Source organism: Anopheles stephensi, chromosome 3 (assembly GCF_013141755.1).
Source record: "Anopheles stephensi strain Indian chromosome 3, UCI_ANSTEP_V1.0, whole genome shotgun sequence".
NCBI lineage: Eukaryota > Metazoa > Arthropoda > Insecta > Diptera > Culicidae > Anopheles > Anopheles stephensi.
Window position 1 is genome coordinate 78,671,688 of NC_050203.1, and position 23,328 is coordinate 78,695,015.

The window sequence follows — 23,328 nt, forward strand, 5'->3', positions numbered from 1 at the left end:
AATCGTCTTGGTGTTTTTCGGTAAGAAAACGTGCCACAGAAGGTATGCTGAGGAGATAGTCGGGTGGTGATATTTAAAAGGATAGAAAAAACAATTGCTGACAGTAAGAGATCAATCTCGAAGTCAAGCTTAGCAGGGTACAATATCCACTGCGAGGAATTCTAACACGTCGCAAACCAAACGGGCCAACCGTCTCGATAATCCACAGCAGGTCGATAAGTGACTTCCTAATGGACAATTTATTGTCCCGACTAGTTGGCTCGAGCTAGGCGACGGTCGGTCTTCGATTATCTCACCGAGATGCAGTTCAGACGAACTTCGACCACCAGCGATCACTGTCGAGGTACGCATAGACACCGTTGGAAGGAGCAGGATCGTAACTACCTGCTGACCCGGACCCTTCTTGGCTTTTATCGCCCAAAGGGTACGACATTACGTTACCGGCATTAAAACACCGGGCGTAGGCGTCACGGGGGTTTGTGAAAGAGTTCCATTACCGCTATCTGTGTTACTAAACATTTCAATTATCCTGTCGGCCTGGGGCTGTGCTCTAAGAGACCCTTTTTCGGTTGTAATGGTGGGTGGCTTTCGGGACGGTCAATGGTGCCTGGTGCTATTCTCATGGTCTAATGGCCGTAGAACACTTCACAGGTTTAGATCCGCGTATGATGTATTTGCGAGATTAGAAGTGTTCCTTCGGCTACCTTTAGAGCAAATTAATACCACAAAACTCGTCTGTTCAAGCCACAAATCAATTTTGATTTAATCCTGCAAAGAATGTGAAATTAAAATGGCCAGTGGACAAGACCTAAAAAATAAAGTTTTCACCGTAAAAAAATGTATCTACTTACATTCATACTATCCGGATCCAAACCGATGGCTGCAACTGCCATACATGCGTCGCTGCGTTTACCTTCAACTACCTGCGGTCGCCTTTGGCGTGTCGTTTCGTCCGGTGATGCAATGCGTCCAATCCTAAAGCGAGAGATAGAAAGAAAAACCGTACTAAATTAGTACACAATTTGTCGGTTGACAGCTTGATGGGCCCCCTGTTGCACGAAGATGAACCTGATGCAACGCACCACGAGCGAAGCGAAAGACACATAGCCAAAACAAAAAAACGTGAAGATAAACAACCCCGATGCCTATTATGCGCAATCATGGGCCTGTTTGCTTACATGCGCGCGAGCTCGCTGCACTTACGTACATGGGTTGTCGAACGGCTTGTCGCTTTGCGTGTCACCAACGCGGGGACCGAGGAGACGAATTCGTTTTCATTAGGGTTAGAGCGCGAGCTGTACGTGGGGAAGTAACTCGCGCACTAGAGGAACTAACGTTACGTTGGCTGCCCTGCCCGGCGCACTTGGGTGGTGGCAGTAGTAGCAGCAGCGCTAGCCAACACTGTAAAAGGGGAAGCCAGAACCAGTTCGGGGCCGATCGCGGACCGAGCGGCGAATATGCCCGAACCACATTTCCTAACGTGGTCAAGTCCGAGGCCCCTGAGAAGTCTCCGTAATCAAATCGAGAGCTCACTCCGGTTTCGCTTTCGTTTGGCCAGTTTGGAACACGTTGCGTAACGTTCGCGACGCCGCTTAAGCAGGTCGGAGGCCGCGTTCTTCGATAGTTCGAAAACTATCTCGTTGCCGTTCGGATCGAATGATTAACGATGGGAACGCGAGAAGCGAATGGTGGTAGCTAGCGGGAGGACACACACACACAGCTGGGTAAGTTCCACTGACCGAACGACCGAAGCCTCGGGACGGGTGGTCTGCATGCCGTGGAGTAGATTAGTGAAGGAATTTGAAGAAGAAGAAGAAGCAGTAACTGTGTGGCTGTAAGTTATCGGTGATTCGATGCGAAACTTTATTTTCCTATCGGTCGGTGGGTCATAAAAGGCAACATTTACTCGCGCAAATGATGGCTCTTTCGGGGGAGAAGGTAAAGCCAGCTAAACGACTACTGACCGCGTTACAGGACAATAAAATCACACGATCGATGTGATCGGTTCTGGCATTATGTAAAAGTTTAAAACTACGCTTTATTATGGTGGGCTGATTAACCGACCGGGAGGTAAATGTAGATTTGGGTAAATAGATAGGTGAAGGAATTTGTGGGCTATCGCAACACCTCGAATCGGTGGTTCCCAGCGGTTGTGCGAAGAAGAGAACACGACACGAACACGAGTCTCACTTTCTACTGTCCCGTCATCCCGACCGGCATCAATCAGCACAACTCCCGACCTAAAAATCCGATACTCAATTTGGCACACCAAACAGCTGTGTGACGCCATCGGGCTCACCGTTTCTCACTCGGCCTCCGGTGCCAAATGCAAAGCGGTGGGCAAAAATGGGATAGGAATCACCTCTTCATTAGCTACGATCGTTCCACTTCGGGTTGTGTTGCCTTCTTCAACGAAAGTGATGACGCTAAACCATTGGGCAAAGTAAAGTCGAGGGAGAGCTTAGCGCGCACGAAAGACTTGTACGATCGGCAAAGTGACGAACCCTCGTACCGCGAGGCAACCGCATCGAGAGTACTTCCGTGTTGGCAAAACAATAGCAGAAGATGCTTCGATCTGTAATGTAAGGGGGGGGAGGGGTTTGAAATTTCTCTCCACCAACAAATGCATTCGTACATAAGCCATAAATATTGGCCACCGAGCGCCGTTGGGCCGGAAATCGAACCGACCCCGAACCCGGGTGTGGCTTGAGTGAGAAGTGCGCTGAGAATTAAATGTTAATGGTGAGATTTTTGCTCCACACCAAAACAGCAACATCAGCCTCTGTAGATCGGCTTCTCTATTGTTGTTTTTTCAAGTGCCTCCACCCAGCTGAAGATTCCACACCGAGCACACGATTTAGCATTTAGGGTTTGCTGCCACTTTGCAACAAATGCCGCACGGCATCGACAAACATTAGCAAATAAACTTCCACTACGGTCTGCACTCCAACCATGATTAAAATGGGTAGCATTAGGCATGGGGATGTGGTGAATCCCTTTTCTACCTTTCGTTTCGTTTGCTATTTTGTGCAAATACGGCATAGGCACCGGACCGGTTAGAACACTCGAAAGCGCTGGGCTGGAGTGCATAAACAGGTGGCTTCAGAATAATAATAGTGGTCGCGAATAGGTACCAGGAAGTCGGTCATGAAGCGTCCATTTTTAAAGGCATCGCCGGTGGTCTTCAAAAAACCGAAGTCGGCTGACTTTGAAGATGGTTCCGTTCGGGCACAGTGGGCGCAGGGTTTGATCAAGTTTTAAGAGATAAGATTATTGCTTGGTTCCAGAAGCGTCAAGAGCGATGTTCTAGTAATTTAAAACGAACTTAGATCTTTGATTTAGAGTTTTCATAAATTTTTATAGCTATATCATAAATGAACTCAAGAGAATAAAGGTCTTTGACACTGTACAGAAAACCTCGAAAGTTCCTGGGGCCTGCCTTTTCAGGTTTCCTACGGCTTGATTTTACCCGTAGCTAGATAGTCAGCATGAATGGTATTTTATCTCCGATCCTGCCGTGTGCAGACTGGCCCCATTATTGCCTAGGCCACCGGATCATCCTACGAGTAAAAATATTAAAATAACTGCAACACTTACAAGTTTCGGTCTTTAGTGAATAAACGATACCAATATTTTCTTTCAAATATGCTTCACAAACACACTTAAGCGATCTCTTACGCCGTTGTGTGTCAAACAAAATCATAATTTCTCTTCATGACAAAACCAGGTAGGCAACAAATGGGAGTGGTTGGGGAAGTTTGTTTGATTGCTAAAACGGGGCCACAGCCCCCGTCAGCTTGACATGCGTAAGGCCCGCCAGCCGAGCGAAAATGGGCGTCAGCAAAAGTGATGCCGGTATTGCTTCCGGTTTTATCGATCGTATTCGATCAATCATAATGCTGCTGGAAATATTATGTAAATATGTGTAAACCCTTCCCTAAAGGTCCAGGCTAAGCCCGGGACGGGACCGGTAAAGCGAAAGTGGTCTTGAGCGCTTCCTTGAATGATTAGCTTTCTTCAATCGGAAGTCGAGCTTGTTGGAAAAGCGGGATAGAGAGAGAGAGAGACACTCTCGTCGCTCTTTTTTTGCTGCACTTGAGCGCTTTGCAAAATATTTTCACAACAATCCAGTGTAATGGAAGGTAAACACGGCATGGAGCGGTTGGAGCGACAACAACTTAACCCTGGACAAACAAACACCAGCCGGTAGCTGGTTGTACGCCTAGGCCCGCCCGGTCACTATTCACGACAAGTCCATGCAGGACGACCCTTTGAATAACTTCATAACATCATTTCTAATGTGTTCATCAATACAGTCGTCCGTCGGCATTAGGTTGATACCGCTTTAGCTGGAAGGGATCCCCAAGACACAATGTTTGCGCACCCTGCCGTCGTGGCGCGCGAAAGACAGGTTGAGATATTCATTACGGTTCTCCGGGCTGAATAAAGATGAAGCAAAGATGATGATGATGATGATGATGGTTGGCTTCTACATCAACTTTCAGGTTTTCGGCATGCATGCTGTCATGCCCGACGACACGCCGCGCTCCTCCGAGCGGTCTAATGAGACATCGATCGCTCTCGCTAAACCCGGCGAATGATGAGCTTAGCGCCGTGCCGATGACTTCAGCGTCCGCAAAAACAACGAACCCTGGACCCCCACCCTTCTGTCGCTGCTTCTTTTGGTGGACGCGTTGGAATGTCAGCACCTCCTCGTTCCTTCCTTCCACACGCCAGCCTGCCGAATGCGGCTACAAAGAATGATGAATAAATATCCCGCGTGTCCACCGCTTTTATGGTGCAGTTTTGATGAAATTATGTACCCCGTCAGTAATTTATGGGTTATGGAAAGACGGGTCCATACGGGTGACTTTGAGTTTTCGCCGATCACACACACACACACCCGTCCACTCAATTCTGGTGCAAAAAGGTGCAATCGAAGGGAACACACTGACGGGATGGTTGGTGGATTCCGGAAAGTGAAAACTTTACGCACAACAAGACGATAATGATCGGTTTGGGTGAAAGGTGTGATTAAACACTGTGTGAGGTGGGGGAATGGCGGGAAGAGAGCCAGCGGGGAGTGTGAGAAACACCACCAGAAGTAATGAACGTGCCGGGGTGCACGCGGAATCGACCGGGCGATGATTTGTGTTATTGCAACAATGTGCAGTTCTTGTGAATTGCCGCAATGAAATGCATCTTTTGCGAGATACATATTTAATGGGAAGGTCGTAATGACCGGGCCGAAGGAAGGATCGTAAAGCGCGCATTAGTATGCTCAGTTCCCGGAGGCCGGAGCTCACTTTTGAATGCAAATTGAGACAAAATGGAGGGTCAATACGGTTTGCTAATGTTTATTGAATGAATCAATATTGGCTTGTGGACTCGTGCATGAAGACGAGGAATATTAGAAGACGACGTCATACGTTAGGACATTAGAGACAATATCCTACTCTTGGGAGAAGAATTTGACTTCATGAAGTTTCTTGAGACATTCTAAATTGAATGTTTTCAGCAGTGGAACAACTCGCAGAATTTCCCCCCAGAAGTTCGTTTCACTTAGTCTACCCACTGACATCATCACTTCCAATATCTCACACCTTGCATAGACATCACGTCATCGAGCAACTTGTTAGATTGAGCCCTTTGTTTCACCCCCCTGGCATAAGCCTCTTTCACATTGCAGACAGAACACCCTACCATCCTACGCTGTCTAAACCCTTATGCAACTCACTAAATTGGAGCTCGAAGGAGACATCGCGCCACACAAAACCCAGCGCCCACCAGAAGCAGTAGGTCACCATGGTGCTCCAGTAAGGAGTTGTCCACTTCTTTTTCTGCTTCCGAAATCCGTGTCCCCACCATCCAAGAACAAAGACTTTCCACAAGGGGCACGTTCCGACCGGTATGGCGCCTTCGCCACGACCGATCTCGTCGATAAAAAGTCGATAAAAAAAAACGCCGGTGAAACTTGATCTTGGTTGCCGATGGAATTAACCTAGAAAGGAGGAGCGACATGTTGTTTGCCGTCACGCAGGGCATCTTTCGATGAAACATTGTAGAGCTAGCCATCGGCGGGAAGTTGTTGTCGGCGTTGTTTGCCATTTGATAGCTTGAGCACCAATGTGCCCAACTGCAAGATTGTAAAACCAAAACAACCGGGAAATGGTGGGCATCGTCTAGCTAGCGAACCTTCAGCCTGTCACTTTCGATAGTCTCGATAGCGGTTGAACGTCTCGATGCATCAGGGATCCGGGCTTTACACATCGCGACACTAATCGAGTCGGAGTGAAGTCATTGATGTACCATGCGTCGGTACAAGATATTGACAAATTTTAGCACACTTTCCATCGTGCCATCTTGCAAAAAATGATGGGAAAACGCATCAAGCTGCAACTCTCGATCGATAGAGTCATTAAAGGAGGCTTTATTTGATTGCGTACGCGCGATCACACGGTAATTGTGGTGAGTATAGTTGTGCTGGTGGCCGAAATGAAAGGTCCAGTGACTTCGGTGGCGAAAGTAGAGGCATGTTTGACATATTTTTTGCTGCATTACTTGAAAATTACGTCGAATGTACGGATGATACATGACTCGTTTGTGTTTTGCAACCAGTCGTCTAGCAGGGACAAAAATGCCACTTAGCGCTACTACACCACATTTTCATCATTATCACCGAGTCGCCGAAACGTAACGGGAAGGCTACGGACGGAAATAATCATCACCCGTCCCATTAAGGCATCTGCTAGGGATAGAAATCAAGCCAGCGAAATAGAGATGACCACCACCTTAATCAAATAAATACCTCCGAAAAAAAAAAAACGACGACGCCCTAACTATGATGGACAGGTTATGTAGCCAGAGCGGGTTACAAAAAACTCCCCAAACAAACCCAAAGCAACCGTTAGCAATAAAAGTGAGGCTTCTCGCGTTGACGTTCGGACGATCCATTTCTCTCTCTCTCCGGAAAGGCCTCCAGTGTAATGGCGAATAATTGTTATTTTAAGCTTCATAATACCCACCGAGGTTTCCTGCCAACCTTTTTACAGTTTTGTGTCACATGCGTGGATGGGGCACAAGACGAGAACTGTCTCCAAAAGCGTGACAGTTATGTCCACTTCCTTAATTGCCGAAATTGAGTGGAGCTCGTTGTTTTTGTCGAGAGTCGGGAAGTCGATTACACAATCTAGGCGGGCTATCTGGTCCGATGCGACATTCAAGTGCTGGTGATGATGGTTGGCTGCTAGCAGCCCTGAAGCCATCTCTCGGAATGGTCAGGTGTACTGCTGTAGGGCAGTTGACAGTAGCCAAGATAGGAGAGCTAGGTTCAGCTCAGTTTTTGGTTTACCGTTGCGGGATCTCACTAGAACATGATTGTCTTTACCGCTATAACTGTGCGTGTGTGTGTATGGAGTAATGTTCCAAAAATTGAACGTAAATGCTATGAGACATTAAAAGACACGCAGTTAGAGTAGCTGAAGTGTACCTTCACGAAGGCTAGTGAAAACTTCAATCAAGGACTCCCCGCCGGGGACTGTTTCACTAGCCCCGGCAAATGGTTATGGCTGTCCAATTAACACATCCGCTCGCTAGAGTGTAGCTAGTCTTTTTCCCCCTTTTGCATGCATCATCCCGTAATGAGGGTCATCCGTAAGCCAGCATTGCGCACCGCACCTCTCAAGGGTTTTGTCTCCGCAGAAACGCACGCCAGTTCCGTCTCCACTTCAATCACGGTAAAGATTAATTGGTTTTCGGAGGCTCTCCCCGGGGTGCCGCGAGCAAGTGGGCATCACTTTACCAAGTAGTTTGGTAAAACTCAATGACAGACCACTTTGGGCGCTCCATTAGCCAGACTATCCATGTGGCGGATGTGATGTCCGAGCAGCAAAAAGGCGGATATGCGGCGATGATATACAAAGGCAAGATGCGCCCAACCAGTAGTGCTTCAGGTGAAAGAGCGGAAGCTGAAAGAATAGACAGTGAAAACTACCGAAACTACTACGGTCACCACTTACCTGCCGGTGAGCTAACATTGAACGGGTTGTATGAGAAATTAGCCGCACGGGTGCTAGGATTGGTGTGAAAGACAAGGTTTCTCTCTCTCTTGAGAGTGTGTGAGGTGTCAAAATAAAATGACTAGAAAGGCTGAAAGAAGCCGTTGAGACCTTGCCAGCCACCACTAGCTCAAATAATTATGAAGAACCACAGTCTCTTTGGATTGACTTCCAGCGATCGTCTGGTGCCGTGACCAGGATTATTAGTACAAATGCACGATCGCGTCAGTAAATTAGACAGCATTCGTTCGACTTTCGCTCGGGATCGGGAAAATCATTTCCCCATGTGCACAGCAAACAAACAGATTGCTCCCCTTAAATCCGAAGCGCAAGTTGGAAACGAACCGGAAATAAACTCACACCAAGCATTAAATCTAACCTAATTCGTTCGACACACACACGGGTGTACGAACGCTCCGTGTCCATGATGATGGCATGATCAGGTGGTGTTGGCCGGCGATATGGTTCCGTACCGGGCCACACCGAAAGCCCTTCTTAAGCAAACAAAAACTAGCCCCAAACTCGCCTTCAATTCTTTCGAGTTGGTCAAGGCTTACGGCGTGTGGGTTTTATGCTGTGGCTTCAACTCACCCCACGAGTGCGATGATGCGTGCTCGTCGCTGAACTTGACTGAGTTTTCGTGGTGTGGCACACCACCAACGAGAAAAAAAAATGCACCCATATCGAACGGATATGGTTGTAAAGCGCCTAGCTGCCCACCAGTTCAATGGCCAATGGTTTTATTTACTCTTCGACTTTGATTGGAATCGGGCACTGGGAGGGAGAAAAAAACGAAGCCAAGTAGCACCTTGACCATGGGCTGCGGATTCGAAAGTGGAGTAAAGAAGCATCCAAAAATGCGATCAAGCGTGTGCCATTGAAGTGGATCATCGTGAAGGCCGCACATCGACCGCACGGAAGCGTTTGCATGCAGAATGCGTTTCGGGAAAATGAGTTGAGGTCTAGCGTCCGGATGGAGTTCTTCAGAAGCTGGCAGCATCTCGTTAGCACCTTGTTAGCGAAAAACGACCTTTCCGGACTGAAGTTCGTTACCAATGTTTGATTGATCTCCATGAAGACGAGCGTCTTCAAAGCTATTTTGACAACCCCAAACGAAGTTGTCTAGATGTAAAAAGGTAAATCCTCCATCAAAGTAATTCCTACGGTCAAGGTGATCAAACAGCAATCTCCCGATCGCAGGTTTTGATGTGGAGTAACTCCAAAACTGGAAGCTTCTTAAGTACGGCAAATGAAGTCGTAAGCAATAGCACTGCCGGTGGAATAATCCTATTGCCAGCGGGTGTAGATTTTCATCTCTCACCTACACTAGGTCTGGCTGGTGAGTGTGGCGCCACAATCTAAACCACGCATCGGTCGGTTCGCACCTTGGCCGTTTCATTACCGGTGAATCATATATCATCACTTAAGACGCACGTGACCATTTTGAGTGCTGCTTCAGGTGTGAGAAAGGATTTGCATTTCTAAACAGCTCTACCCCCCCATCAGGCAGATAAAATCGAAACGATTAAATGCATCCCACACAGAACACAAACACCAGAAGTTGTGCGACTAACCTTCAACTGCTACGAGGAAGCCTGTTGCAGAGTGAGAGGACAAGCCCAAGTCGTGACATAACCTAATTTTCGTGAAACACTTCACACAACCCCTAACAATCAATCGCATCTGTTCCGCGCTATTGATGGGAGGCAGACTCCTCTTACTATCAGATCTTACCACAATAGACTGCAATCAATTAGAGAACCCCCCGCTCAGAGAAGGTCTTTGAGGCCTCTCACTCTGTGTAGGTATCCAACCTATCAAAGCATTCCACACCGCGATCGATCCGTCCCGATCGATCATTGTTGTGCCTGTGTGGCAAGATAACTGTAACCCAACCTGAGGCCGAAATCAACCGCAGATGGTTATCGGGGCTTTTCTCATTTCGGGAGAGGTCTATCTGTTGATCGTGAATCAGGTGAAGAAAAGAAAAATAGCCCAATATTAACAAATTAACGGGTATTAAATTTTCGTCGAAAAAAAAAACGATCTACTGTTGAGGGTGTTGCACAGCGCAGCTATTGTGCCAGATGGGTCTTCCTGGTGGTCGGTGCAAAACGAGACACTTTAGCCCACAGTGTGCTCCACAGTTACGCTTGCTCTTCTGTTCTTTCTCGCCAGTCTGTTGTGTGCGGTGCTGAACCGATTAATCGTAAAGCTAAAGTGCTGCTCCGGTTTTATCACAACTGGCGTGCGGTTATTGAAGGTACATCCCATCTTGCATTGCAGGAGGAACACTCCCGTAGCTGGAAGACCAAAAACCACGAGAACAATTTTGCGGAACCGCTATCACACGACCACGCCAGACCGATTGGGGTAACTGTTTCTGGTTGCTCTCTCTCTAGGGCTATTACGACCATTTGCGAGCTTCTGAGCGATTGTTGTTCTTCTTCTGCCATAGCTGTACCGAGTGATTGATCCGCAATTCGTTCCGACACTAGCCATCCTTCAGCTGGACCAAATGCATGAGTTGCTGTTTTTGTGAGTGTGTGTGTGTGTGTTTGTTTTCCGTTTCATTACCGCACGATTGCTCACGAAAAAGCTCATCAATAAGCTAAATGCATCGGGCGGGTTGGCCAACTGTCGATAGAGTGGTGTCTGCGTGAGACCTCACCACTTCTATCAGGTGACATTGATTTAGCTTAAAATAAACCTTCACGCCCACTCCCCCTGGGCAGATATCGATAGCGATAACGATCGATTGGGGTGGGTTCGATCGATCAAAATCCCAGACCACGGTCAACCGTTGCATCCATAACTGATCGATCGGTGTGCAATTACTGCGCGTTTAATATACCCGGCCGGGAACTCACCTGTCGGGGAGGGTGAAATTATAGATTGCTGGACCTTTGTCAATGCATCTATCATCTTCATATGGGAGGGGAAATCGTTGTGGCGATTCAAGCGTTCGGCCTCACGAAACAGATGGCAATCAAATCAAGCGATGCCGTAATCAATTATTTCTAAAATTGGAGGCTCCAATCACTCGTTTTCAACAGGAAGTTTGTTATTTTGAAGATGATTATTCTAATAGAACAGTTTACTGCGCTACATCCGTTTAGGTATCGGTTTGATTCCGTTTCCATTTAGCTGGGACCCTAATCTTCCCCATTAAATTGTTATGTAAATGGTGGTTGTTTGGAAAATTGTGGACAGCAAAACGATTCCGACTGTTCGTGGGATTAAAACTTCCCCAACAACTCTGGACTATCGATTGTGGCCCATTTTCTTACCCTAAGGAGCTTATTCCACGGGCTTATTGAATGCTGATGGTGATCCTGCCCGAAAAATGGGACCCTCCTGATTGCGTTAATGAAGTATTTACATTTAAATGAACCGTTACCAGCACCAGCTGAGAGTGAACTTCGTGGGCAAACGTCATCAGAAATCAATGCCTAATAAGCCCTCAGCTTAAGCCCACGACTTGATGTCCGCCGAGATCCGAAGAAATTGTAAAATCCCTTTCCCCATCAATAACTGTAACGATCGATCTGAAAGGCTCTTGTCACTTCAGAGAAAAACAAACCATCAACTTGCCGTTCAATATCTCTTGAAACTCTATTTCGATAAAAGACATCTTTCCTACTTGTTCGATCGAACCGGGCTTCCATGGGGCAAACTCTTCCGTCGCTTCTGGTATGCAAATGAGCTGCGGAACGGTTGATACAGGTTGTGTGCAGCATGATGCGCGGACGGCTTCAAGCTGAAGAATGAGGAAAATGTCACCTGCTTTATCATAGCTTGTCGTCTGGAGGATAGCAAAACCCTGGAAGCTCCCGATCGATCACTCCGGTAAGCGGGATTGCCTTCCTACACATCTCCACCCGAACCGCCCATCCCAACCGGGACAAACTGGAACATTGGAATCTAATTAACCCACCGGCGAAGAAGAAGAAGTAAAAACGGCTTTTACAGCTTCAAAGCAGGTCATAACTTAACAGTACGTCCTAAAGTGCTGGACGAAACAATGACGAGGAAGCATCCCGGGGTGTGACATGCCGTACGATAACAAACCTCCCCTTACGAAATAAAATCGCAACTAGGCCAAACGAGCTTAGATCTCTATCGAAGGTAGACTGCCGGAACTGTTTTTTTTCTCTGCGACCACCAGACATAATGCGCGACATAAAACGTCGCACCCGTGTTTTCGGTTCCGGGTCCCCAAAAGTGATCTCGCGGAAATGAAGGCACGAAGGACTGACAAAAAACATTAATCCGTTTAGTCACACATAAATGACAGCTAGCTCCCACCGTGCGCCGGCGCATTGTGATTGTAGCGGGCGTTGCAAATATCATTTAGAGGTGAGGTTAAGGTTTGCTGCTTACGGTCACACGGGTGACACCTTAAAACCCGTGCCAACACCAGCAACACGCTCATTCCGTGTTCAGGAAAATCGCCAGCGCTAAATGAAGGAAGGCCAAAGGTGTAGAGTGCGCCTCTGTGCCTAATTGGCGATAGTGAGCAGATGGGAACAAAGCTTGCTGCTTCACCAAGACCAGAAACACGAATGGCGGTTCTTCTCGCTTAAGGTGGTAAAGAATTCTTGCCTTTTCTATTGGAAGACACTCTCCAAGACATTCGTAAATCCACGATGACGCTGCTAAACTAATCGCAGCGTAATGGGCACCTCGCAAGCATCCAGCTGGAAGAGATCGAATTCGGTATGCATCAAACCATTCCGGTAAGACGAAATATGGTAAGCAGCATCCCCCAGGAAAGCAGGGAAAAGGACTAGAAGTTCTCTGGTGGTGGGTCTAAAAATAGCGCGTCGACTACCGTGCTGCCCGAGTGTGAGAAATCTGGAGTGAAGAGGGTAAAATAATCTATCCACGGCCAGGGCCAGTCAACTGCCGCCGGTGATGATGATGATGACGCTTCACCCGACCGCTTTCCAAGATTCCGGAGGCACGGGTGGCCATTAGTTACGGCTGTGCGAAAAGGCTCTAGCATTCGCTCTACGTACGAGGCGAGCGATGCAAATCAATAATGTTCAATTAACAACGGTTCGAACAGCGTACGATGGAATCGGTTCGGTTGGATGGCAAAGATGGTGGTTATCTGTGGCGCGGGCTGACGTAAAGGTTGATGTACATCGGTGGTCGCGGTGGCAGGTTGCATTAAACGAACGAACATCAGGCTTTCATCTCGCCATCATACGGGTTGGAATATAAATTTTGCCTGCACGATTACAGACACTGTGACTGACCGTGTCCGTCAGGTACGGTTCGAACGAGTCCCGGGAGCTCATGTCCGGCCTGGAACGGGATCTCACCTCACTGCACAACAATGCACATGTGCATTCGTGCCAAAGTGCAGGGCGATGATTAATCGTATCGAAGGTCGGGGTGCTTCTAGAGAGAGAGAGCTCCCGTACGCTGAGATCCCGGATATTCATCGAGCCCGGACTTAAAATCGGTATTAGGTGTAATCTATAATTAACAAGAAGAATAGATACACTTCTCACAAGATACCGACCAAAAATATGGCATCGATAAAACATTCTAGGTTCTTCTGGTGCGTGTAAGACGCCTCGCGATAGAATGAAGATCAGCACAAGGGTGCATTGTTGCACGTCTTCCTGCTGGCGCACGCCGCAATTACGACGCTATCGTGCTAACAAATGATCGAACGAACACTATCAATTGCTCCCACACGAATCACCCTCCAAGTGTTGGGGTTGGGTAAAGGGCGAACAATAAATAGCCCACAATTTAAGGGTCCTTTCGGTTGTCTCGGGGTGCTCTGTGGACGAAGCACTCGCACCCGAAGCTCCCAATGCACAGCAGCGGGCGGTATTGAAGGCGGCGAGTTCTTATTAAAATAGCACCCTCTGGTGCACGGGATCTCATTTGTTTTGTGGCCTTTTCCTGGAGGTTTATCTTTTTTCGTTATTATTAGCCTATATGGAACAACAGGGCCACAATACATGCTCCACATGGCAACAAATAAATATGTTTTCACCACAAGAGGGCGTTTGAAATCTGCACCGAGCGGGTCGAGAAGCATTCCACAGGCTCGCAAGATATAGGAGCATATGGCCTAGAATCTTGCACCCAATGCCATGTCCAGGAACTCCGTTCCGTTCCATTAGCACTCCACAGCAAAAAGGCCGATGGGCTGTGCAATGTACCGGGGGCTCTTGTTAATATGATAATTTACTGATCGTTTTCCCGCAGGAGTGCCACACTGCGCACCGGGTGTATGCGTGTGTGTGATATGACGCGTCCACTGTAGCGCTCCGTTCAAGAAAGAATCGTTGTCCGGTGGAATAGCCGGACCGGAGCTTTCTGGTACAACCGGGCAGTCCGACTGCTCTTTTCGCTTCACTTGGCCATTACAACCGATGTTGAATCATTACCGTTCAGCGCTGGCTCATTATTACAGTAACACTGCGATAATGCCGCTCCCCGTGCCGATAGGTGTGAGGAGGCTTGAAAGTAGCGGGCAAACGACTACGAAACTGTGTGTGTGTGTGGACGTCCAGGAAAATGATTATGGAGCATTGGTACGCACGTATGCCAGTGGAGTGTGTGTGTGTGTGTGGAGGGCTCAAATTAATTGTAACAACTCCGGAGATAGAATGATGCATCCACGACTCGCAAACAACAAAACCTTCGGCGTTGGTGGAGTAAAAATCCCGGAGCAAAACACACGCATTCCGGCGCACCGGGAAGGTGTTTGCACGCCCTAGAACTTAGTTTGTTCTTCGGGGTTCGGGTTTTGGAAAGCTTCGTTTCCGTTCGCTTATCAGTGATTTGTGGGTAGGAGTGTGGTGCTAAAGAACGGCGATTTGTCTGTTGCGCCAGAATGCGCCTACGCGTCCGCGGTGGAAATGCACTCCAGTTTTCCAGTGCGGAAGAATGTGTGCTATCTGGGATGCTCTTCTTGGTGTGTTTGTCTATTTGCTCATACACCTTATAATCTGTTTACACACGGGGGGGGGGGGGGAGCTCACAACCGCGTTGATTAACGGTACTGTCGAGTGGTTGTAAATTGTAACAAAAAAGTTAGCACGAGATAGAGCTCGCTCACACGTGTGTGGATGGGCATATGTTTATATGACTTGAAGGTTTATGAGGTCAAAGAAGAATTCTTTTCAAATTGCCTCACTGTTGTCTTTTCTGATATAAGTATCCCTTGAACATTGGAACATAATCCCAAATATTCAACAAAACCTCATACAATAGCTACAAAAAGGAATTCACCTTATAAAAGTCCCGGGGTCTTATTGGGATTTGAAAGCAGTAGGGCCGTGTTACCAGGATGAGGCGCTACTATACTACACCACGATGACAGCTCACGAAAAATGTTTGATTTGACTTGTACCATACTGATGATATCTAGTAGGCAGTGTAAAACACTAATTTTTCGCCTATAGTCAATGTTTTTTGTTAATAATACCTCTTCGTACACTTGAAGAACAATGCTATCAGAACTCTCAAATCTACACTAATGAAGAGGAAAGTAAATATTAATTAAAATCTCATCGCCGCAATCAATTAACCGTAGAAACTCGATAGCTCTCGACCAACTACCGCAACGGTGGCAAACGGTTCGAATGGATCAGATTGAAGCTGCTGCTGCTGCTGCTGCTCCAACTACTGCCGTTAGATGTTTGGTACGCGATGAGCGGGTGTGCAAAGCCCAAAAAAAAATCAATCCTAACCACCCAACGGTGTGGAAAAACCGCATGTTCCAGGCCACTGCCGCTTATGAAAACACTCCCGCACCAAGTCTAACACCTCAAGTCAGTCTTGCCAATGGAAACCATCGGGATCGGTTGGCCGGATGGTTCCCGATTTCCATCTTTCATGGGGTACCTCTTCATTCGATCATTCGATCGATAGGATTCAATTTTGTGTGCTTCTTGTGTGCGCACTGCTGCTGGTGTTCTTCCCGCAGCCATGTGTGCGAACCGTGCAGTCGATAGACATACGGAAGCAAAAATAGTCCGTAATCCGTAGCGTATCGCTGCAAAAGATGATTTTCTCCCCCGCAAAGACTTCTTCTCCTGGCTTTCTGTGGCTTCGGTTGCGTTTAGTTGCAATACGTGCATACATGTTAGCGCACGCTAACTCCGGAGTGGCTAGTTGTGGCACCTTCACCGTGGAAGCAGCAATCATTATTACGGTCAATCATGTGTTTCATTGCATCATTAGTTCACCCACTGGGGGGGGGGGGGGGGGGGGGGGTGCCGCGGTAAGGCAAGAACGAACAGGAGGGGGGGGGGGAAATGCAAAACTCGTCGCCACAATTCCGCGAGAGCGATTTTCCAATCGGCTCCGGACGATGATGATGATGATGAAAAGGTGTCGAAAGGGTCGCCTCGTATTACTGGCGGATTTTGATGAGCGGTACTAATAATCTTTTCATGCGAACAATAATGTAAATGTAATCTGGAAATGGAAAAACTGGGCCTCTCGGCTCATTATACACGCGCAGCAACTCATTACACAGGGTTGGAGTGCAAGAAGAGCCGGACAAAAAGGGAGTAAAAAATATTAATCCGCTCGTGCTCGGGGTATTGAGGTTCCATTTCAAGATGCACCTTAAGGTAATATGTAGATTGTAGTTGAGGTGAAGTGATTGTTTGAGGAGAAGCTCCTTAAAGGAAGGAACCCTCAACAGCTCAACCTGCTATGGAAGAAGTGGATGAATGATTTACGAGCGAATGGACTCATTGCGTAAGATTAAAGAGGAAAAACAAACTGTTATGCTATCTGTTACATCTTTATATGCTAAGCGGAATTGTTATAATAAAAAAGTATGTTTAATATTACATTTTCCGTTTAAGACAAAGGAAACTCATGAGAGCAGAACGCCACGTAAACCGCATTTGAACAGAACATTATACATTAATTGACACACATGCCACATTGTTTCATCTTTGGCATTGCAACCTGGAGAGGTCGAGGCCTGCCATTTTTGGCTTTCTGTGACTTGCCTTTATCAGTAACTGGATATAGACAGCCCTGCGTACGTGGAGGTGGTGGTTCGGATGGAATTTGAACCCCGGTCATGCCGTTTGAACACTGGCGCCGTTATCGCTTCGACCACCGGACCGGACGCTACATTGAGTTGAATCTTAACTATGCTTTGATGTTAGCCAACTATAACTTTTTTTTTTCAAAAATAGTTCAACGATTATTATGATGTAAATACGTTTAAAATAATGCAAAAAAGGAGTTTAATTGACTTTTTTGTAAAATTAAAGTTTTATTAAATCAATTATTAAACCCCAAGACGTGTAATCAAATTTTGTGTAACTGATCAAAACAAAATTTTACGAAAAAAAAATAATACAGGCAACATGAAAAGGGTCCAGCAGCTGTGTTGGCGTGCAATGTGACGCCGCTTTAATGATCTTTTAATTCCAAAATAATTGATGACCACCCAAAACATACCATTCCTTCGGTAGCCATTAGAAAGTATAAGTTGCTTCGTTTTTGGGGGATTTCTTTCCCTTCCATTCTCTCGTTTCGCTTCCTGCATAACGCCACAATCAATTGAGAGAAGAATGCGTTTTTTCGTGGATTAATATACAACAACAAAAAAAAAAACCACATCCAAAGCAAGGGAACAGTCGCGCATACCATGTGGACAGCAGTAAATTCCTGCACCTTCGCTGTACCCTTGGCACAGTGATAGGATTAATTCCTCACTTTAGCCGCAGTAAGCTTCAAACGCGGGTGCCGACAAGGGAATAGATTGAAAATTGAAAAAGAAAATCCGTTTCCCACGCAACGAGAAGGATGCATCGGTGTGTTTTTTGCCCCTGAAAGGTGAAAATAAATTACCAATAGTGTGCTAAAATTAATTGCCCCTTTCTCACACCTACTCTCCCATTGTGCAATCCTTGTGCAGCTCGTAATAAAATCGACCAGCCAACCACACCGTCTATGTCGTCCCAGGTATGTTTACGGTCTATTGAGAATGCCCGACGGTTTTCGCTCATTCCATACCATAGGCAGCACCGGTAAATGCTCATCGAACCGGATATTGGGACAAAACGGGATGAGTGAAAAAAAAAACAGGAAAAGAAAAAGGTCGATCGGGAAGCAGGAAGCATCGAATCGGTCAGACAAACTCTCCACAGTCATCCGTATTTGTTTATTTTCGGGGAGGCGACAGTTTAAATCCCTCATGTTGAGGACCATCAAAAAAGGTCCATCTCGTACGGTATTGTGTGCGCATCGGAAGGATGTGTTTTAAATTTAGATTTATGCAGCGACCCGGTACGGAGCGATCCCTCCTGCAACGTCGGGGAATCCGGAAATAACGGACCCTTCGGTAAACATAGGGGCGTATGAGCGTTGGGCGAAAAGGGTCTCCAGAATTGAATATGAAAATCACTGCTAGAATTATACTTCATTTGACGAGGTTTTATGGAGATTAATAGACAAATGCTTTCAACAAATGGCGATTAATGGAGAATGGCTAGAACTAAATTGCTTCTCATACTGGTACCAGCATCAAATCGTTTCTTTTTCGGAAAAAACGGTTTTCAAATTCCGCAACAAGCCAACATTTTCGATTTTTCTGTGTGCAATCGCTAACCGATGTTAAAATGTTAAAATTACAAAATAATATTATTACCGTACCGAAACTCCCAAAACTGGCTCACCTTTCTTCACGCGAGCGTAAGACCTTCACGGATTAGCACACTGTCGCCTAATTTACCAAATTTGGTTCGACAAAAATTTGGCGCGTTTTGCCAACGCAAAACCTTTTCGCGACAATTTTCATGTTTGCGGTGAGTGTTTATTGCAATTTTCCGCTCATTTTCCGGTGCTAATTAGCAGACCGGAGTGGGCCAGCATTTTCAGTGGCGACCTTATTGAGCCATCTTGCGGTCGGGCAAGAGAACTGTGGCAGTGGGTTATAATGACATATCGATTGGAAACTGTTGGAGGGGTTTTGGGGGGTTTTTTGGAAACAAAATTGAGTTTTTGAGTTTTAAGTGAGCATAATTGTGTTGTTAGCTGCTTTTAAATAGAATCTCAATTTGGGAAGACAATTTGGCTCAAGAAGAAGATAAGTAACCGAAAAATAGAGTATTACAAGACAGTCACGACATCAAGAGCGATTCCAATCGTTGAATTGATGTGGCAAGCGTGAGTGATGTAAACCGGAAATTATTCTTACGATTCAAAGAGCAAAAAATGTTGAAGAAGAGAAATAAATTGACTTGTCATATTGTGAAACTCCAGAAGTAATTTAAAAAACTGTATTGAAAAGCCTCATTTTATCTCAATATATGTCATAAAAGATAATATACTTATAAGACGTAATTATAAGAATAAACGCAAACGTTTGATCACGATTTCCTTTCTAAATAAAATTGAGGAAAAAAATCCGTAATAAACAACCAATCAAGTTATGCAAACAGCTATCAAACGTCAAACATCATTACCGAGTAGCATTAAAAAAGGCATTTTAAGCATCTACAAAAAAGAAAACCTAAACCCAACAACCAATTTGTCACTATAATTCATCTGCCTAAGTAGGTGTAACTGTCAACGCGAAACGAAGCAAGAAGAAAACCTAATTAAACATCTATAGCGCGGTAAACCCAAGAGCTGATAGCTCCGCCGACGATGATCGCTAGCTCAAAAGAAAATGCATTCAAATTAACTGCCGCGTAATAATTACCATCTCCCGTGTTACCGAGCTGGATGTGTAGTGGATTTTCAAAAACAAAACCACCAAGCAGGCAAAAAAAAAGAAAAGAAAACAAACCGCACTGATTGCATAAATTGTTTCGTCTGGTATCTCTTCAGACTCGTTCCCTCGGTTGCGATCATCGGTTGGCGCTTACCGATTAGGTACGCGGTTAGATTGAAGATTTAGTGTTTTTTTGTTGCGATTCCCCGGAAACTGGGACAGCTCTGTACTGGTGGAGGGTGTTTGAAAAAATTGAGTTGAAGACTGCATTTCGGAGTGGAACGATCCCCACTCGCACCTCAAAAGCTCAACCTACATCGGTCGATTGGAAACCGATCCCACAGGCACGGCAATCTCGAGATGGTGAAGCAGATGGTGAATCGGGAGTAGGTGGGGGTTAGTTTTCCGATTTTTCATTTCCCCCAAACCGCAGTGCAAATAGGAGAGGAGAGCAGTGAGAAAAGCACTCGAAATAAATAAAACATCCCCCAGCCGATGATCTGAAGATCTCTTGTCACCTTCGTAACTTCAGCTTCAAGTCACTGCTTCGGTGGTGGTGCGAGGTTTTGAAGTGTGTTACCCATCTCTCATCGAATTAGTTCCTGGTTTGCCTGGTGCGCACCCACCACATCCGGGAAAACCTTTTTCCGAGGCATGATTTAATGATATAATTTCTCATCTGCCCAAGCCGGAGACATTAAGCCGTACCATCAACCAGCCATCTTCATCGTCAAGCTTTCCCCGCCTCATAGCCAGCGGATGGATTTTTCCTTCTTCCGAGGCCTCCCCCTCGAGCTTCGTGTTTCGAGGTCATACCGAAATTTTCTCGCCCCGAGCCACAATCGACGGTTGGGCAACGGTGCGGTTGCTGGCGTGCATGATCCGCCAGATCCAGTGCGCCCAAATTGTGCTCGCGCCGCCGGAGAAAGTCTAGTCTGTGGGGTGGATCGAAAACGTTGGGCTGACTGACTGACTGACTGACCTGAAACGAGCAAGAGTGAAAACAAGCAGTGCATTAGAAAGACGGCAAGATAAATGATGTCTGTCGAATGTTATGGTATCACCATTGAGTCAACATTAAACCAAGATCAGCGCCGGTGAGCGAGAAAGTGGTTATTCAGCATGGTGCAAGACGGTGTCGTTGAAGTGGACTCTACAGGAAAATGCATCGTGAGACATTAAATCATTTGGGAGCTAATTATTCATTAAGATTTAAGAACATTTTGCTTCGAAATCATATCAAATTACCAATATTCCATGGGTCTTTTTTCGGGGGACAAGATCCGGACACCCCTTCTTGATTAAGCAATTAAAAACTGTATATCTGTACCAGAGAGCTCTAATGCCATAAATCTAATGCAGCGGTGTAAAAAGCCTTCAAGGAAAGAAAAACGGCATCTTTACCACCCGTAGTTCCTGAGTTGGTGGTTGCTGGCAGCCTTATCTTAAGGGTTCTAATGGAAAGCTTCCTCGAATAGATGCGTCTGCCCGAAAGACAGGACAGGACAGGAAAACTTCACGTAGTTGACATAAATTTAGACCCGCCACCGCGATAGGTAGACCACAGAGACCCTTCGGCTAGGGCATCGATCAGAAGAAATAAATCAAGTCACCGAGGCTCGGTTGTGGTTGCGTGGTAGCGAAGTACGGATCGGATCGGTGCTCCAGATATCACGGTCGACGGGTTCGACATTTAAGGACGATCCACAAACCAACACGGCACACAACGCAGACCCCAACTTATCAGCCAACAAATGAGCTGTTGCTGTTGGGGAGGGAGGAAATTTAATTCCGTTTTGCAGCAGCTTTTACCTTCTCGGGGAGGGTTCTGCGTTCTAGGCTGGGACGCGACACACGTCGCATAATATTAGCCGGCTAGCTCGAGAGACCCGTCAAAGCCCGTGGTGGTGTACAGAATGGGGTCGCATCGAGGTTGGATTGCGGTTGGAGCAGCCCGACCGGGCGCACAAAACTCGTTCGTCGAATCGTTGTCTAATTCCTGCGTAGGTACGCACGGTGCTCTGAAGGCATCCCGTGCGTATCGAGGGTATCGTCGTGATATCAGGATCTGCCGGCGGAGACACAACTCCGCAGAGTACCGTTGCTGCCGTCCATCGATTCAGATTCGATCGATTCTGGAGCGGATCCCTCCAGGTCGTTGCGGAGGGAAAAACTTCATTCCAGTGTGTCGCAAACCACGCAGAAATATATTGCATTAGAACGTGACCGTTGAAAAATGGGAAGCGGGAAGAAGAAAAACAAAACACATCAGAACTCGCTTCTCGCTCGCTGCCACACAAACCGATCGTGATCGATAGCGACCGGTAGAAGTAGGGGATGTTGCGATGAAAGGGCAGCAGTAGAGCAGCAGCGCTGAGATGAGTGTCCTCATCTTCCGTTGTTGATCGTCACCGCAAGCAACCGTATCTCGGCAGCGGTAGCAGTTTCATCATTGTTGCACGTACCTTTGCTCGGGCAGTACTGTACGCAGAGAATTTATGAGAATTACGGGACACCGGATCACACGTGTCTAAGAGGACAGCGTACAAGACAACCATCCATCTGGGAAGGAAACCTTAAATAGTGATGTAATAAGCAGTGGAGATAGAGTAGCTGTAGCGATGAGCATAAGAACGTGGTAAAAGCTCGTCTTGGAGGACACACGGCACATTGGGCTATTGGAGGCGATTAAGGCTTAGAGTTTTTATCAATTCTGGAAATAATAAAAAGATATTCACCATGATTCTCTGTAACTATAATAGTTCGAGAACAAGAATAATAAGGCGTGTTCGTCGCCTGTACTTTGTTGGAGTCTTTTGCGCTAATGCGATCATCATGCATTCTTTATACGGATCCATCTTAGGACTTTAAAATCCAAATTTTATACTCTTAATTCTTACAGTCTTTTAATAAATCTTATTAAATTTATGCAACTAAAGGCTATGGAATGTTATTTCCCCTCTTCAAACCACTGTGCATTCGCATAAGAATGTGGTAGAAGCTTGGCTGGCAGGAAGGGCCACATAAAACAAATAGCGAAGATCCAATGCTCCATCACGTCCCGGTGCATCGAGCCGGACTCCAGCCGATCGTGTTTGATAACATTTCTTCCCTCCCGTACTTTTCATCTAGATCACCCTCGTAAGGTAAATATCATTTATCAGCTACATAAGCTCGCTCTAAAGATTACACACAGCTGTGACATGTTCATCCGCTAGTTTCAGGCTGAACATACATCGGCCAAGTATGGTGACGTTACATGACATCTCGCTATTGTTTTTACGAGAATAACTTTACCGATACAAAGTTGCACTATGAGCTCACTCGCGAGAACAGAAAGAAAACCAGTCGGTTCGCGCTTCGCACAACATAAATCCCTCCACAGCGCCCGCTCGTGATTTCGTGACGATCGACTCAAGTAACTGCTTTCAGCACCTTGCACACACGCGCTTGCGAGAGGAGTTTTAGCGATGACAAATCGCTTCACGTCGCTAGACCGCGCAGGGTGAGTCCTTGGAGATGTCAATATGTGAGCCGGTTGTCGGGGCC

General features: G+C 46.5%; 1 protein-coding gene across 1 annotated transcript in view; it reads right to left on the reverse strand.

Annotated features, from left to right (window-relative positions):
• The window catches only part of LOC118514666 (serine-rich adhesin for platelets-like), a 64,120-nt gene that overhangs the window by 28,388 nt on the left and 12,404 nt on the right, over positions 1–23,328 (reverse strand). Inside the window, exon 3 of the mRNA XM_036061707.1 lies at positions 852–975. The gene's annotated coding sequence lies outside the window, so the exon portion shown is untranslated. The remainder of the gene's footprint in view (positions 1–851; positions 976–23,328) is intronic.